Source organism: Pseudopipra pipra, chromosome 18 (assembly GCF_036250125.1).
Source record: "Pseudopipra pipra isolate bDixPip1 chromosome 18, bDixPip1.hap1, whole genome shotgun sequence".
Taxonomy (NCBI): domain Eukaryota; kingdom Metazoa; phylum Chordata; class Aves; order Passeriformes; family Pipridae; genus Pseudopipra; species Pseudopipra pipra.
This window is the reverse complement of record NC_087566.1, coordinates 771,377-788,567: the sequence shown is the minus strand read 5'-3', so window position 1 is coordinate 788,567 and position 17,191 is coordinate 771,377. Positions and strand designations below refer to the sequence as shown.

Here is a 17,191-nt window from a genome sequence, read left to right as displayed (position 1 = left end):
CATCCCACTCCCAGCAAAGCTTCCATCAGACAGACCAGAGCACAGGGAAGCAGGAAAAGGAATACGAGCATTATTTGGGATCTTTCATTTCAAAATGATTCCCACTGTTTCAGAACATCTGCAAGGATTTATGACTGATGTTTGTCATGTGATTTATATGACTGGCACAGGTTGCCCAGAAAAGCTGTGGCTGCCCCTGGATCCCTGCAAGTGTCCAAGGCCAGGCTGGACGGGGCTTGGAGCAACCTGGGCTGGTGGAAGGTGTCCTTGCCATGGCAGGGGGTGTTACTGGATGATCTTCAAGGTCCCTTCCAACCCAAACCACTCCATGATTCTACCACACAGCTGCATGGTCTGTCTGTCTTTGGAGCCCAAGCAGTGACACCAATGTACTGTGGATTTTCACACACACACAGACAATAAACCAATCAGAAAAATGCCATCTGTGGGATTCTTTACTGTAATATTACAAACCACTAGTGCAAAAAAGACAGATGAGAGAAAAAAATCTTAAGCTTCTAAAAGTTAAATCCCTAAACACCTAAGCAGCTCTGAATCTGGGTCTTAGTGGCTCCTGTGAACCCTTTCTAAAATTCTTTTTTTATACAAATACCTGGCATATTGAACCAGCACAAAGATCATGGGGCTTTCATCCCATCCCTGACAGAGCAGCAGCCCCCACGGAGGTATGAGCAGGTGACACAGGGCAGGAGTGTGAGAGCCCCTGGCACTGACACAGGAACAGGCAGCAGTTTGGAGACTTCCAAAACGGGGATTGCACGTGAACCACCTGCTTCATGGCCACAATGGATCCCAGAAAAGCCATTTCTCCTTTCCTCTCTTTAAACTCACTCTGTCCTTTGTCTCCCACAGCATCCTGGGGCAAAGATCTCCAGAAGTGATGGACGTGCAGTGAGGCTCCAGCCTCAGCATTTCACTGAGTGCCACCAGGGTTAAAAACAGTGACTGCCCTGCCCTGCCCCAGGCTCTGCTCTGCACAAAGGTCTCCAGCAGTGTGAAACCTCTCCACGGGTCCTTTCCCATCCAAGACCTTTTGTGTACCTCTGATCACCCTAGCTGCCCTTCTCACAAGCTTTTCCTTTACTCCAGCATCTTTTCTGAGGCAGGGCAATAAGAAATCCATGGATTATTCTAAACATGGACATACCAGAGGCTTATTATATCCATATTAAAAAGCCTTCTCTCTCGGTGGCATAAAATCTTTGCACATTCAAAACAAATTGATTCCTTGTTAGGATTAAAAAGTGATTTCAGTTTTCAAGGCACAAAGTTGCTGTAAAATTCTTGTACACACAAGCTGACATTTCCAGAGGAAGCAGGATAAAATTAGCCTCGTGCTTCAGCCAGAGGGAACAGGGAAGCTTTGCTGAAGCATTTAACTGCTTGAGGAGCCAAAGTCCCACTAAATTCAGTCTGCAAACTCTGATGATGGGATATAGAACCACGGAATCATGGGATGGTTTGGGTTGGGAGGGACCTTAAAGCTCATCCAGTGCCACCCCCTGCCATGGGGGGACACCTCCCACTAGCCCAGGTTGCTCCAAGCCCCGTCCAACCTGGCCTTGGACACTTCCAGGGATCCAGGGGCAGCCACAGCTTCTCTGGGCAACCTGGGCCAGGGCCTCCCCACCCTCACAGCCAACAATTCCTTCCCAATCTCCCATCTCTCCCTGCCCTCTGGCACTGGGAAGCTGTCCTGTGTCCTGTCCCTCCATCCCCTGTCCCCAGTCCCTCTCCAGCTCTCCTGGAGCCACTTTAGGCCCTGCAAGGGGCTCTCAGCTCTCTCTGGAGCCTTCTCTTCTCCAGGTGAACAGTCCCAAGTCTCTCAGCCTTTCCCCATAGGAGAAGTGTTCCAGCCCTCGGAGCATCTCCGTGTCCCTGTGTCCTACAAGGTCCAATCCAAGCCCCTTCCCTTGGGTGTCTGTGGGAGACCCAGGGGATCAGCAGGTGGACTTTGTGGCTCAGCAAATGTCTCTGCATCATTCCTACAGCAAAGCTTTTCCTTTCACTTCAGCACTCCTTTTCAGTGTGGGTGAACATTTCAGTCCTAACCTTAAAAAATAAACTTCAGAAGAAGAACAAATCTCTATAGGAAAGCTGGGAAACTGCTAAGAAACTAATTAAAGAAACAAGCACAAAATAACCACTTCAGCAGTACAAGCTCAAAGAGGAATGGAAAATGAGAAGAAAATGCAGACCCACAACATGAAAAGGAAAAAAACTAATTTAAATTTTTTTAAGGGTTTTTTTTTTAATTATTTTTTATTTATTTTTTTCCCCAGTTGCTTTGTGCTTACCCTGGTTTCTCTGCACATCCCAGCCCTGGGCCACAGCTCAGCCACTGCCCCTCACACACATGGGCAGTTCTCTGCAAAGCTGGATTTGAAGCAGGTCTGTGGTTGTTTGAACCGCCAGATCCTCCAGCAGGGTCAGGAGCAGTGTCCAAGGTAATGTATGTGCCTTCATGGAGGATCTTCCTCCTCTGAGCATGAAATTATGGAATCATGGAATCATTCAAGTTGGAAAAGTCCTCTAAGACCGTGGAGCCCAACCATCCCCCAGCACTGCACTAACCCATGTCCCCAGAGCCCTCCCACAGGGCAGGGGAGGGACCCCAGAGATGTCCTTGACCCCCCAGTGTGGGCCATGGGCAAGGGGGGGGGGGGCTGGTCCTGCAGGAGACAACAAACCTGAACCTCAGGGATCATCCAGCCACGGGCTGGACAGCCCTAGGACACAACCGTGTTCTCTGACTCCTGAAACATAGACACAACAAGGCCACCTGGATTCAGGTCTGTCCCAAGCTCACAGTTGGTCAGCAGGAAAATGCAAAATCTGGTGGCTGAACCTGCTGGTGACACCAGAGCTGCCACTCCCGGGCACAGCAGCCAGTTCCTGTGCCTCAAACAACACAGATCTGAGCTCCAGCTTTTGACACCATCCCTTCTCTCACCTTGTCCCCCCCATCTGAAGAGCTCTTTCCACTCAGGGGTCATGCTATGACCCACTCCAAGGGTCACAGATGGGATCTGAGCTGGTGTGGCTGTGCTGGGCCTGGGACCCACAGCTCTGTGCAAGCCCTTCTGCAGGCAGGTGACCCCTCTCACCTCCTGGGAAGAAATCCTGCCCCAGAGACCTCACCTCCTGCCTGGGGCTGGTGGGACCTGCTCCTGCAGTTTGACGTCACAGAATCATGGAATCATTTGGGTTGGGAAAGCCCTCCCAGCCCATGGAATCCACCCTGTGCCCATCCCCACCTTGTCCCCCAGCCAGAGCACTGAGTGCCAAGGCCAGGCCTTCCTTGGGCACCTCCAGGAGCGGGGACTCCAAACCTCCCTGGGCAGTTCCAATATTTAACCAACCCCTTCCATGAAGGAATTTCCCCAATATCCAACCTGACCCTCCCCTGGCACAGCTGGAGGCCGTTCCCTCTCCTCCTGTCCCTTGTTCCCTGGGAGCAGAGCCCAACCCCCACCTTGCTGCAACCTCTTGTCAGGGAGTTGTAGAGTTCCTCAGGGCTGCCCTTGCACAGACCCAGGGTACCTCCAGCTCACAACTGTCCACATTTCTGGGCTCAGGGGAACTCAGAGACCCAAAGCAGCAGCACAGCCCACCCCCGTGCCCTCCCAAGTGGGAGCAGCCCCAGCCCAGCTCACATGGCAGAACTGCCTGTTGAGGTCTGACAGCGCTTTTCACCAACACCACCCGTGCAAAGGGGGGCCCAGCCTCCCTGAATGCCACCCCAAGCAGCTGTGGGGGAGGCCAGGGCAGGTCCCTCAAGATCCAGCTGCAGCTCTGGGCTCTGCCAAGAACAGGCTGTGTGGGGTCAGGAGTGTTTCCAGGTACTTCCCAGCCTGAGCCTCACACTCCAGAATTGCAGGGAGATGGGAAAGGTTGAGCATTAAGAGTCCTTGATGCAATTCTTTGCAAAACCACTCTGGAACCTAAAAGCATTCAGCCTGTTATTTAAAGAGGGGGCTTTCCCAGGAGACAAGCAGAGAATAGGGGAGGAATGAGTTATCAGCCATTGTCCAGGAGAGCTTTGCTGGCCTGGCTTCCCCTGAAACCCGTGGAAATACCTGAAATGGGTATTGCAGAACCTGTGGAGGAGGGGATTCCTGCAGAAAACATGGCCAAGCATGGAAAAGGAGAACAAACAGTGCCTGCTTGGAGGTTTGTGCAGACCCAAGCGTAATTCCCTGTCTGTCAGCTGAAGAGAACAAGCCCCTGGTTAAGGGGGAGATATGGACCTGAGCCCCCTCCAGCTGAGGGAAGTTCTCCTTGCTGATGGGGACAGGTCATCCATGCAGGGAAAGAAACATCAGGGCAAGTGAAGCTCAGAGTCACCATATCCCTTCAGAAGGAGACAGACATGGCACAGGAGGACAGCAGAACCAGACTCCTGTGGGTGGACCATGGGTCAGTGGGTGCTGTCCCTCCTGGGATGGAGGTTTTGTGGAATTTAAATTATTCTGCCCAACTACCAAGGGTTTGTCTCCATTCAGACACCTGCAAAGCCACCACCTCTGTGCCTTCCTGCCTCTGCTGGAGCTCTGCAGTCAGGGAACCCCAGCCCAGCCTGGACAGGGGCCAGCCAGGATGGTGGCAGCAGAGGAAGAGGCAGGTCAGGGATCCTGGCATCCAGGGTTCACAAGGGTCCTGGCTGTCCTGGAAGCCCAAAGGAAAGCCCTCCAATGTCTGAAGTCTGCCCTGGGCAGTGCTTCTGTAACCTCAGGAAAGGGTCCTGGGCCAACAAAGAGGGGCTGACCTCTATTAACAAGGCTCCTGGTTCATTCCCAGCCCTTCTGAAATGTTCACCTCCTGCTCCAAGTGATGTGAAAATACTGGTTTTTCACTCACAGAATCATAGAATCACAGGATGGAAGGGTGGAAGGGACATTAAAGCCCATCTCATTCCATCCCTGCCATGGGCAGGGACACCTTCCACTAACCCAGGTTGCTCCAAGCCCCGTCCAACCTGGCCTGGGAAAGGGACTGGAGCACAAGTGCTGTGAGGAGAGGCTGAGGGAGCTGGGGGGGCTCAGCCTGGAGAGGAGGATGCTCAGGGGAGACCTCCTCACTCTCTGCAACTCCCTGACAGGAGCGGGGAGCCAGGGGGGGTCGGGCTCTTCTCCCAAGACCCAGCAGTAGGACAAGAGGGCCTTAAGCTGTGCCAGGTTGAATATTAGGAAATAATTTTTTCCAGAGAGGGTGATCAGGCATTGGAATGGGCTGCCCAGGGAGGGGGTGGAGTCCCTGTCCCTGGGGGTGTTTAAAGTGAGACTGGATGTGGCATCAGTGCCATGGGCTGGGTGACACGGTGGGGTGGGGGCGAGGGTTGGACTTGATGATCTCGGAAGGCTTTTCCAGCCCAGCTGATTCTCTGATTCTATGGTTCTATGACCTCAGGGATGCACAGTGCCAGCAGGGAGGGTCACCATCCTAGCAGCTTGGGCTGTCCAAGTAGATTCCTGGTTTGATCCCCAGCTGTCTTGGGTTGGCTTAGGCCCCAGAATGTCTTCTCTCTCTGGCTGAGCCTGGATTTCTGACTTCTCCAGAAGAATGACATTTCCCTCCCTCTGCCCAGGAAGCTTCAGGATGCAGCTCCCTCCAGGCCAGGATCCAGCTTGTCTGTGGGGGACACAGCACGTTCATGGCCTTTGGGTCTCAGAGGGGTTGGGAGTCAGTCCTGGGTGCAGGGAACTGAGATGGAACGTTGTCCTAGTTAGAACAGCTGAGACCAATTCATCACTGGATGGGTGTAACCCAAACCTGTGTATTCTATAGCCTTCCATGCCATTTCCCAGAAACTCTTATCAATAGAGCATTTACACCCTCTGCCCAGAGCAGCCTGGCTCCTCAGGCTATAAACTAGGCATTAAGAGGCCTGTGAGATAGGAAGATGTTCCTGTCCTCACAGCCTTTTATGGAATTCCCCGCTCTGAGGGAAGGACTGACCATTCCTGCCTGAACTGGAGAATATATAAACTTGGAGTTTTGGAACCTTTTCACCACTCGTGGGATCCAGAGGAAGACTGCAGCTCACTACTCTCAACCAGACTGAGACCACCACCCTCGGCTGGACTGCAATCACCACTTTGACCAGACTGCAGCAGCTCTCCCACCAGCAGGTTTTTCCCTTCTCCCTTTACTTTGGACTCGGGGGGGCTCAAGGAACACCACTTTGTTCATGCCCCAGGGTGCTGGGTTATACATTTGGGTTTTGTGGGTTAAGACCAATTGTTTGTCTGTATAATTGTACTTATTGTATTATTTTATTAAATTGTTATTCTGATTTATAATCTCTCTTTTGAGTTGAGTTCATTTCCCCTGCTGGTTAACTTTTAAACCAGCACAGACGTAAGCCACTGTCACCCTGCATTAGATGTCCTTGAGCCAATTCTGAGCATTCCTGTGGCCTTGGGGCAGCTGTGCAACAGCTGGAAAGGAAAGGGCTGGCAGGAGGAAAGAGAGTTCCCTTCTGGTTTGACAGTTTTAACCATCTCCCTGTAGCTGTCTGAGGAGACGAGAGGACACAAGGCCAGCCAGCTTCACACAGAGGGGAATAAAGTAAAACAAAACTTCATTGTCTGTGTCCAAACACACCAGTTCCAACTCTTCCTGCTCCACACATCCATGAGTCTGACAGGGTATGTCCATCAAAACTGCAGCTTCCAGCCAGTGTCATAGTTCCAGTCACAGTGCTGGGTCCGAACACCAAAATTCATCACTCCTGAGCCATCCATGTGATCACACATGGGGGCCTTCTGCAAGGCCAGGAGGGAATTGGCCCATCCTACAACAAAAGGAAGGCAGGATTATAGGATTGCTCCAGTGCAAAACTATCCCAAGAGAAAGGCACAAGCTTCAAGAAAGAGACCAGCTGTAAAGAAGAGTCTAAAATGATGTCAACAGCAGGGACAAACAGAGTGAGGCTGAAGACACATGATCTGCCTCTCCTCTAAAGAGAAGCTAAGAGGTGACCTGATAACAGCATTTAAGCACTTTCAGGGAAGGAAACTCCTGGACACTCAAAGGCTCTTCAAGCCAGCAGAGGATGGCAAAGCAAGATCCAGCAGCTTAAGGTTAGAGGCAGAGAATTCAATTCAGAATGAGTCACAGTGATTAACCACAGCCACAAAGGGTGCAGGGAAATAGCAGCTGCTCCAGCAACTGGTGCCTTCAAAGCCAGACTCGTCCAAAATACAACCTGCATTCCTGCACCCAGTCCTGGAGGTGTAGCTGAACCTGCCTGCAGTGCCTCATCCATGTCTCTGCTCCTGAGCCTTTCCAATGGGAACAGGAGATCTTGCCCTCTTAGAGAACATTTGCTGATGCACAGCCTTGACACAGAGGCAGGGAAGACTCTGGACCTGCCTTTGCAAGTACCTCCCATTCTCCCATGGAACAGAGTCACAGAATGGTTTGGGTTGGAAGGGATGTTAAAACCCATCTCGTTCACCCTCTGCCATGGGCAGGGACACCTTCCACTAGCCCAGGTTGCTCCAAGCCCCGTCCAACCTGGCCTTGGACACTTCCAGGGATCCAGGGGCAGCCACAGCTTCTCTGGGCAACCTGTGCCAGGGCCTCCCCACCCTCACAGCCAACAATTCCTTCTCAATCTCCCATCTCTCCCTGCCCTCTGGCAGTGGGAAGCCATTCCCCCTTGTCCTGGTATTCCACATCAGATCACTCCACTGCTGGCCCAATGCACCATCTCTCTTTGAGTACAGCCCCATGGGACTGAGGTGAGGGACATGGCAGCCAGGTCCTGCAGGCCCAAGGTGTGCTCAACACCTGCAGATCTGTCATTGGAGGTCCCTGCTGTGGGTCCTCAAGATGATGCTACAGCCCTGTTTGTATCACAGCCAGTGCCTGACACCACCAAAAGTGGCCCTTTCAAGGTGGGACATCAACATTCAAGATCCCTTCTGCTCCTGAAAGCAGATGATGACACGTGTGCTCACACAGGGACAGGCAGAACCCCAGCACTGCCAACAGCACACAGCTCATCTGGAGGGACAGGACAAGGGGAATGGCTTCCCACTGCCAGAGGGCAGGGTTAGATGGGAGACTGGGGAGAAATTTTTCCCTGTGAGGGTGGGGAGGCCCTGGCCCAGGTTGCCCAGAGAAATTGTGGCTGCCCCTGGATCCCTGCAAGTGTCCAAGGCCAGGTTGGACGGGGCTTGGAGCAACCTGGGCTGGTGGAAGGTGTCCCTGCCCATGGCAGGGGGTGGAATTGGATGATCCTTCAGGTCCCTTCCAACCCAAACCATTCCATGGTTTTGTGACTCTCCCCAGGCCCTGCTCTCACTTGCTGCCCTCCCTGCTCACAGGTTGTCAGGATTTGGCTGAAAAATCCTGCAGAGACAGTGCCCCCAATGCCCAGAGTGTGCCCGGCTGGGGAGGGCAGGAGGGTTTTGCAGCACCTGCCCCACGTGAATGCTGTCCCCAAGCCCTGAGCACAGCCAGCAGTGAGGACTGGGCTCCATGGCCAGCTTTGCCCTGGGCCGTTTGCTGCAGAGCTGAGCATTATCCCACTGTGCCCGATTTTCCAGCCCCTGCCAGGGCTCCCATCACACGCTGCGCTGTTGTTACCAGCACCTCCCAGTTTCGCACCATCTGTGCCTGTCCCCGCCGGGCTGCCCGAGCTGCCTGCAGCTCGCTGATGAAGCTGTGAAAGGAGGAGCGGGACCACCCCCCGCAGCCCCTGTGCCCCCACCCAGCCCCAGCCCTGGGCACAGCCCCCCGGCAAGCTCAGCTTTGTGCCAGCGCTCCCAAACCGGGCTGTTAAACCCGGCCGGAGACAAAGATCTCGTGTGTCTGCACCGAACCCTCTGGGAAATCTCCGCCTTGCAGAGTCTCCTCTTTTTGTGGTTCCTGTCTCAAGGGTAGAGCTGCTTTTCCCAGGGCATTTGGAGACTGCAGCACTGGAGGGGACGCACTGAGGGAGGGATCACTTCTGTTTTGACAGAGCTCCTCGACCAAACACCTCAGCTCAATTTGCTTCATTTTCCTTGTCTCCCGAACATCAATTCCAAAATGGATCCCGGAGCTGCATTTTATTGGTGCAAAGACTATCTATTACTCTGCCTGGGACGTACAGAAAGGAAGATGCTCCTGTGTTTGCAAAGCAGCTGAGATTATATTTCCATGGGAAAACTTAAGAGTTATTTTTGTTCTTCCTTGGGAAATCTGGGGAGGGGAAAAGAGGGACTAACATTGGAATTTCCCACAGAATACAAATGCTGGGTTTTCAGATCTCTCCTGAATAGTAATCCAGTTTTCTTAGCAGGATTAATTCCTGATAATTCTAGAGTAGAGTTTGCCCTGGGAACAGCTCTTTCCTCAGCTCCTGTTCCTGAGTTCAGCAGTGCCAGAGCAGCATTGCCAGGAGGTGTCCCTGCAGCGGGACTGGGTCCCAGGATGCCAAGAGCTCTTTTCTCCAGTTATCCATTGTCCACCTGAGCTGGTGCACAGAGAAGGTGCCCACACCTGCTGGGAGGGGCACACCCAGCCCCTGCACAGGTGTGCTGAGGTCCAGTGGCTTTGTGCCCAGTATCACTAAACTGCAGACACCCTCTGGAGTGACAGGACAAAAGGGAATGTCTTCCCACTGCCAAAGGAAGGGTCAGATGGGGTATTGGGAAGAAATTCTTCCCTGTGAGGGTGGTGAGGCCCTGGCACAAGTTGCCCAGAAAAGCTGTGGTGGCCCCGCTAAGTCCCATTAAGTTGCAGATTTCCTCTTCCACAAAACTCCTGTGGACAGAGGCTCCAGTTACAGAGCTGGACCTACCAACCACTTCCAAAGGAGGGAGTGTCCAGCACGGCCCAGGGACTCTTTGTATCACCAGTCCAGCTCCCTGTTTCAAGGACACAGGTCTCCCCTCTGACCCTTTAGAGAGTTTGGGTCTCAGCTTCAGAAGTGGTTTCCGCAGAGGAGCTCAAAGCTCCATTGGAGGGAACTGTCCTCTGAGAGCTGGTGGCACCACCAGTGTTAGTCCTGGAGCCCCTCAGTGCTGGGACACAGCTGCCTTTGGCCCCGGACAGCCAAGTTCTGCCCCCTTTCCTGTTTCACCAGGGTGAAAGTTGGCACCCAGGCACTCACTGCTGCCCTGGGCCATCCTGGTTGCCCAGCCAGATCTTTTTCCTGCCCCAGCCTTGGGGAAACACCTCCACCAGAAAAAGAGCATCCTCTACACCTGAAGACACCAAAGTGAGCAGGCAGGGAGAAAACCCAGGTGGGGCTGAAGAGTCTATCCTGATTTCTTGCTGGATGTACAGGAGATCCTCCATGGCCAGGTGAGCAGGGGCTCTGCAGCACTATGGGTACGAAGGACTGGCCATGGCCAGCTCAGATTCCCAGCATGGGAGAGCTCCAAGATACAACCAGAGAGGATCTCTCTGTTTGGAGAGGGAAGGTGAATTCACAGCTCAGCAGAACACAACAGGCATCCACCTGACTGGAGCACATCTTCTGTTAGTCAAAATAAAATGTAGATGCTTAATAATTAATCAGCTCATATGCAAAATAGGTATCATAGCAGAATGGGGGAGGGGGGAACGCATTGTTCCTTAAGAATAAATATTTAACATGATACAGAACAGCATGAATTTTTAAAGAGGAGTTTTTGTAACTGCTGAAGCTTTGCTAAAGAAGCAGAACATCTTCAAGCAGCAATGCCAGCTTCTCGAGTGGGCACAGGCATTTCCACACAGGGACTGCAGAGGAGGAGGAGGAAGGGCTTGAGAGCCTGGGCCCCAGGAATAGTTTTGCAACCATGACCCTCCTACACTCACAGCAAAGCAGCTCTAAAAGTGCAGCTCCAGCTGGTGGGGGCAGCTGCATGGCAAAGGCTCAGCCTGCTCTGCTGGGTCCATGAAGTCCAAGTGATTCCTACTGATTTCAGGATTTTCGGGATTTCACTGAGAGCAAAGGCTCAGGGAGCTGAGGTGCTCCAAGCATTTATGCTTTTTGGGCTGTGTGAGGAAGGCTCATGCTCTCTATTCTGCATGGGGCTGGTGGGGGAGGATGCAGCACTCAGTGCCTGGGACCTGCTTCCACCCCCATCCCTTTCCCTCTCCCCGCTCCTTCCAGGGCCTCAGCACCCACCAGGCCCTGCCTGCAGCCTCAGGAACGAGTCAGAAAGAGTTATCCTGCAGGGAATCCAGCCCAGCTCAGTCCACACAGCTCTCCAGCACCAGCACTGCCAGGCACCGACACCAGTGAAGTCTTCCCTAGCCCTGTGCTGCTCCAGGCTCTCCCAGCAGCTCCCACTGGGATGCTGTTGCTGCAGGGAGCAGCTGCTGGGATCAACATCTCCAGTCCAGCTGAGATACTACTGCTGCAGGGAGCAGCTCTTGGGACCCCAGCTCCCAGAGGAACTCCCAGCTCTCCATATGTCTGCATGCTGGTGCCCCCAGGACCCTGTGCTGCACTGGGAAAAGCAAACAGAGCCCCAGTGAGTCCAACCCAGCTCAGCTCTGTCCTGCCTGGGGCACCTCCCCAGCCAGGGCATCACCTGGGGCATCACTCTGGATGGGGGTGATGCCATGGGACAGGGAGGAGGACAGAGATCAGCCCCCACAACTCTCTCCCCACCCTCCCAAGGGCTGTCAGACGAGGTGTGGGAAGTGGAACAGGAGCTAATCTGCCCTCTCAGCTTTCTGCTTGTCAGATGAACAAGGGACACTGAGGGAGCAACAAGAGATGCCCATGGCTGAAGGGAACCTTTGGGGCAGGTCCCAGGGCCGGGCCGAAGGGCAGAGAGAGCCCAGCAACAGCAGCACCAGCTCTGGGTACGGGTGCAGGGAGGGACAGGAAGGGCAAAGGTGCCCGTGGTGGGGGCAGGAGTGTGGAGTGAGGTGTGAGGGGACGGGGTACCTGCAGGGCACCTGCAGCAGCTCCTGCAGCCGGGCAGGGACTCTCTGGCCCCACATGCTGTGCTGGTTGAGCTTTGAGAAATCTCCACATCTTCCATTTCCCATCACTTCCAGAAGCCAAGGGGCTTTGCAGAGCACCTCCAGCTTCCTCCCAGCACAGGTTCAGCACTTGAAGGCACTGTGAGGGAGTGGAAGGACTGTCTGTTCCCTGCTCCTGAATGGAAGGAGTTAAAGCAGCTATGCTGAGGAAGGATCCTGCAGCTGTCCCTGCTCCCAGAGACTCCAAGATGGTCCCCCCTTGGCTGATGGGCCACATGAAAGCTATTACACTCTGCCTTGATATATCCCTCCCATAAATCCAGGGACTATAAATTAGGGTAACCTTCTGCTTTAAGGGCTGTCTGAGCTCTGCAAAGACATCCCAAAGTCAGGCAGATCCTTGCTGAAGACAGAGATACTCTGTCCTTGCTTCCCTTGGGAACACGGCCCTGAAACCAGGGGCAAACATTCCAGCTCAGAGGTTCAGAGGAGTTGTGCCAACAGCAGTGTTTGCTCAGAGCTTGGGGAAAACCCCAATTTCTGTCCTCAGAGGGGACCAAAGCTGGTGTCTGTGCTATTCCTGGTGTCCCCAGGGCCTGTCACCCCTTCTCGTGATGCAGCTCCTCTCTGGCACTGTCCCCGTGCCCCTGGTTTGGAGCAGGGACAAAGGGCCTCTGCACCGAGTGCCTGGGAATGAGCCCAGTGCTCACCACCCCCCTCAGAGGTCAAGGAAGAGAGGTCATAAAAAAGATGCAGCACTTCCCTGCTCATCTCTGAAAGCACTACCCAGGAATGACTCTACACTGTGTCTTGACTGGAACAGACACAGTGCTGGGCCAGCACAGAGTCTCTCCCCCCCCCCTCCTCCTCTTCCTCTTCCTCCTTCTCTTCTAGGTCACCGTGGCCTCATGTCCATGCTCAGGATCCAGCCCAGGGCTGACCCTCCTGCCCCAAGGCTGCCTGAGCTCACCCTGCCCACCTCCCAGACAGGATCCCTGCTGCCTGCACGGATGCTCCAGGCTGTGCTGGGAGCCCCAGGCTTGAAGGCAACAGAAATGGAAACAGAGGATCCATACCATCCTGGATCCAGCTTCAGGCTGATGGCAGGAGTAAGAACTCTGACCACAGCCCCATGGGAACAGGATCCACCAGTCCCCCACTGCCCTGGGGCAGCCAAAACCCCTCCCAGAGTTACAACCCTTCAACTTTCACCTGCTTCCTTCCCACTTTGCTCTTGCTTCTCCTGGGGCATCGCTCCTGCCCCAGGCAATTACTCACAGAATCATGGAATGGTTTGGGCTGGAAGGGACACTAAAGCTCATCTCGTTCCACTCCCTGCCATGGGCAGGGACACCTTCCACCAGCCCAGGTTCCTCCAAGCCCCGTCCAACCTGGCCTTGGACACTCCCAGGGATGGGGCAGCCCCAACTTCCACAGCAGAGGGGTCCAGCCCCGTGCTCAGGCCGTGGGCAGCAGCACAAGAGCTGGACCCACTTCACAGAGCCCACCCTGGCCAAGAGGAGCCCTGTGGGAACAAAGGGAAGGGAGCCCTCCAAGCACAGGCCACAGGAGGTTGATTTGCCCACCCTGGGGGTGTACTCACCAGGCTGGGGGGAGCAGAGGGGCACAGACACAGGGTTTAGGGGCTGCAGTAGGTCTGGAGGTGCCACCCCAGTGGAGATGAAGGGTTCAGCTGTGTGAGGGTCCCAGGCTGTGTCAAAGCCAACCTGGGCCAGAGCAACAACACAGACATTGCAGACAGCTGGAATCCCAGAGCTCCTGCAAATGGCCCAGGGGACACATCCCTGCAGGACCAGGGGTGGGGTGGCTGTGGCACAGGGCTGGCTGGGGACTGGCAGGACTTCTTGTAGCCACGGAGGATCATGGAATGGTTTGGGTTGGAAGAGACCTTAAAGCTCATCCAGTTCCACCCCCCTGCCATGGACAGGGACACCTTGCACTAGCCCAGGCTGCAGGAGTTGGAAGATGACAGCCAGGAGTATGAAGACGTTGCTATGGGGCAGCACTTGCAGCTTTCTGCCCCGAGGGGGTCTTGTCTTCAGAGCTCAGCACCTGCATGAGCCTCAAGCACAGGAGACATGCAGGGCCTGGTGGAGCAGATCCCCTCAGCACACTGCCAGGGGCTGCCCAAAACTCAGGGGGCTCAAGGCAAGTCTGCCCAGATCTTTGTGGGATTGACCCCTTCACATTCCCAAACTACCAGGGCTGAAGGGGACAGAACTCAGGTCTAGACCTGGAGCATCCTGGTGTGAAGCCACTGCATGTCCCAGCCTCACTCCCGGCTCTGCTGCTGTCACCCACCCTCAGCTGGGCACAGCATCACCACACCCCCAGATTGAAAGTTGGAACTAAACAGATCAGCTTTCCAAAGAAACCCGCCCAGAACCCAGCCTTCTCATCTGCTTCTGGATGAGGAATCTAATAAAGTCATTGAGGTGAGTTAGGGCTGGGCACCATTATTCTGACCCAATTTGAGCTGTCAGCCCCTTGTAAAACATGACATATGACTCTGAAAATTCATCCTGGGCACCAAACAGAATTTATTCTGCTGTAAAAAAGAAAGAGACAGTGAAGAGTGGCCCAGGGACCTCCACACCACTGAAAACACACAGGCACTGATCTCAGCAAACAATTTATTTTACTCCCCACCACCATCATCCAGTGCCCGACCAGGCTGGCAGGAGAATATGAGTTTTAAAGGTCACCACTTAATGATGTTAAGGAGCCATCCTCCTTCCCAGATAAAATACTGATCAATCTGTAATATTTCTGACTGGACTGCTCATGGAGACGATACAAGGGGATTCTGTTCTCCTTATGTGTCAAATAAACTTAAAGCCTTTTCTTACATCAGGCTGATAACTCAAGCTGGGGACAGGCACAGCTGGAACTGGCTCATCACATGTCCAGTGAGCAGACAGGAGGCAGGAGGCAGCAGAAGGGGGGATGAAGTGCAGTTGGGATTGCTCTGCAGCATAAAGGGCTGTTATATCCTTACCTAACTAATGTATAAACATTCAGCTATTGCCTCTCCTGTCACCTGTGGAGAATTAGAACAGTTAGAGCAGCTCTGGACACACTTTTCTCCATGATTTTCACACTCCTGGGTCCCCAGAAGGAGCTCACATGCAGCTCAGAGATGCTGGTGCTCAGCAGACTGACAGACCTGGAGCATCATCTCCCCTTATGGGTTTGGGAGCCCTGAGCAGGGACAGGGACAGGATCTCTGAGTGCTCCATCCCAAGGACTTCCTGTCATGAGACAGGGCTGGGCAGCAAAGTGCCCTCCAGTAGGTTCCTTGAGGAGCACTCTGGCAAGACCTGTCCAGTCCTTTGCTGATCCATTTGTCTCAAAGCACAGCAGCCACAGAGTTTGTTTGACAGGTCTGGGTCCCTGCAGCAAATCCCTGCTCCGAGGAGATCCAGCAGCACCCCTGCACCCCAGCCCTGCTGTGAGAGAGGAGCACAGGGGAGCCCTCCCATGGCCCAAGCATGAGGCTCTCCTTGCTTTCAAAAGGCTCCTGAGCCCTCCCCAAACACGGGCAGGAGCACTTGGAGCATCACAGCCCACGTGCCACCCACACTTCCCCCCAGCCCTCTCCCCAGCCAGGCTCTCAGGCAGAGATTCCCCCTCCTGAGGAGCCCAAGAAAAAGATAAATACTTGGAATACACAATCTTCAAAATGAAGCAAACGGCTCCATTTGACATTACACTGAAGAGTATTTAATTTGCTCTTGGATGTGCAGCCTGAACCATGTGCTGTGCCCGAGGATGGGGTTTATCATTTATTCAGAAGCCAGCGCATTTCAGAGTCTGTCAGAAGTTCCTCACAAAGAAAGCCACGATGAGGGGGGTGCAGCAGTATTTTATTTATATTTTATTTTTTTTTAACAAAGTGAGCTGGGTCAGCTCTGAATTTCTAAAGCATCTCAGAGGTGTACAGACTTTTAAAGCTCTCCAGAGAGAGCGCTCACATATTTTCTTCCATTCTGGCTCATTTTGCTCTGCAAAGTCGATCCCTCCAACTTTGTTTTGCAAACAAGCCAACACAAACCTGTGCAACCAGGCTCCAACCCCCTCGGTTCTGTTAGCAAAAACAAAGAGCAAATTAACACCCAGGACCTCTACTTACTCCCAAACAATTCTCATGTGAAAATAATTTATCTTTTACTAATCAGGGCCAGAAGCTTAAAGCAGCCAAGGAGCACACAGGATTGTGCACACAGGCAAACAAAAACAGGGCAGTTTTTCCCCCCTTTTCCCTCTGGCTGGATTTCAGATGAGCTCCCAGAGGCTGATGCAGTTGCAGCTGAATGATGCTGCATCAGAGAGGGTTTGAAAGGCCCTGAGTCCACAGAGGCCCCTGTGGATGCACCATGGAGGGTGGGATGTGGGACATGGCTTCCTGCATCTGCTGCCCCTTGTCCTTGTTTCCCCAGAGCCTCCAGAGGCACCTTGGGGACAGGGATGCAGCCAAAACTCCAAGCTGCCACTATTCTCCTTCCCCAGGAGGGAGGCAAAAAGGAGACAAAGCATTTTGAAGATGCCTAAATTCAGAGACACCCAAAAAGGCTTTTCCCAGGAGTGCCTGGCAGGGACATCACGTGATCAGTGCAACCTGTGACCTGGTTTAGATGCAGCTGAGCAGGGTTTCAGCTCCCTCAGCACTGACAGGGGCTCCTTGATAAACACCAGCAGCATTTAGTGTGGGTGAGGATTTTGCCCCTCTGTTCTGCTCAGGTGAGACACCCCCCCCCCCCCCCCCCCCCCCCCCCCCCCCCCCCCCGCAGAGCTGCCTCCAGCCCTGGGAACAGCACAGGGAGGACGTGGAGCTGCTGGAGAGAGTCCAAAGGAGGCCCCAGAGACGCTGCCAGGGCTGGAGCCCCTCTGCTCTGGAGCCAGGCTGGGAGAGCTGGGGGGGTTCCCCTGGAGAAGAGAAGGCTCCAGGGAGAGCTGAGAGCCCCTTGCAGGGCCTAAAGGGGCTCCAGGAGAGCTGGAGAGGGACTGAGGACAAGGGATGGAGGGACAGGACAGGGGGGAATGGCTTCCTACTGCCAGAGGGCAGGGATAGATGGGAGATTGGGAAGGAATTGTTGGCTGTGAGGGTGGGGAGGCCCTGGCCCAGGTTGCCCAGAGAAGCTGTGGCTGCCCCTGGATCCCTAGAAGTGTCCCAGGCCAGGTTGGACAGGTGGGAGGTGTCCCCCCTGCAGGGGGTGGAACTGGATGA

The 17,191-nt window shown here is 54.0% G+C and overlaps 1 protein-coding gene across 1 annotated transcript in view; it reads right to left on the bottom strand.

The window, feature by feature from the left end:
* Window positions 1–17,191, bottom strand: part of RTN4R (reticulon 4 receptor) — an 85,214-nt gene that overhangs the window by 44,063 nt on the left and 23,960 nt on the right. The window lies entirely within an intron of this gene.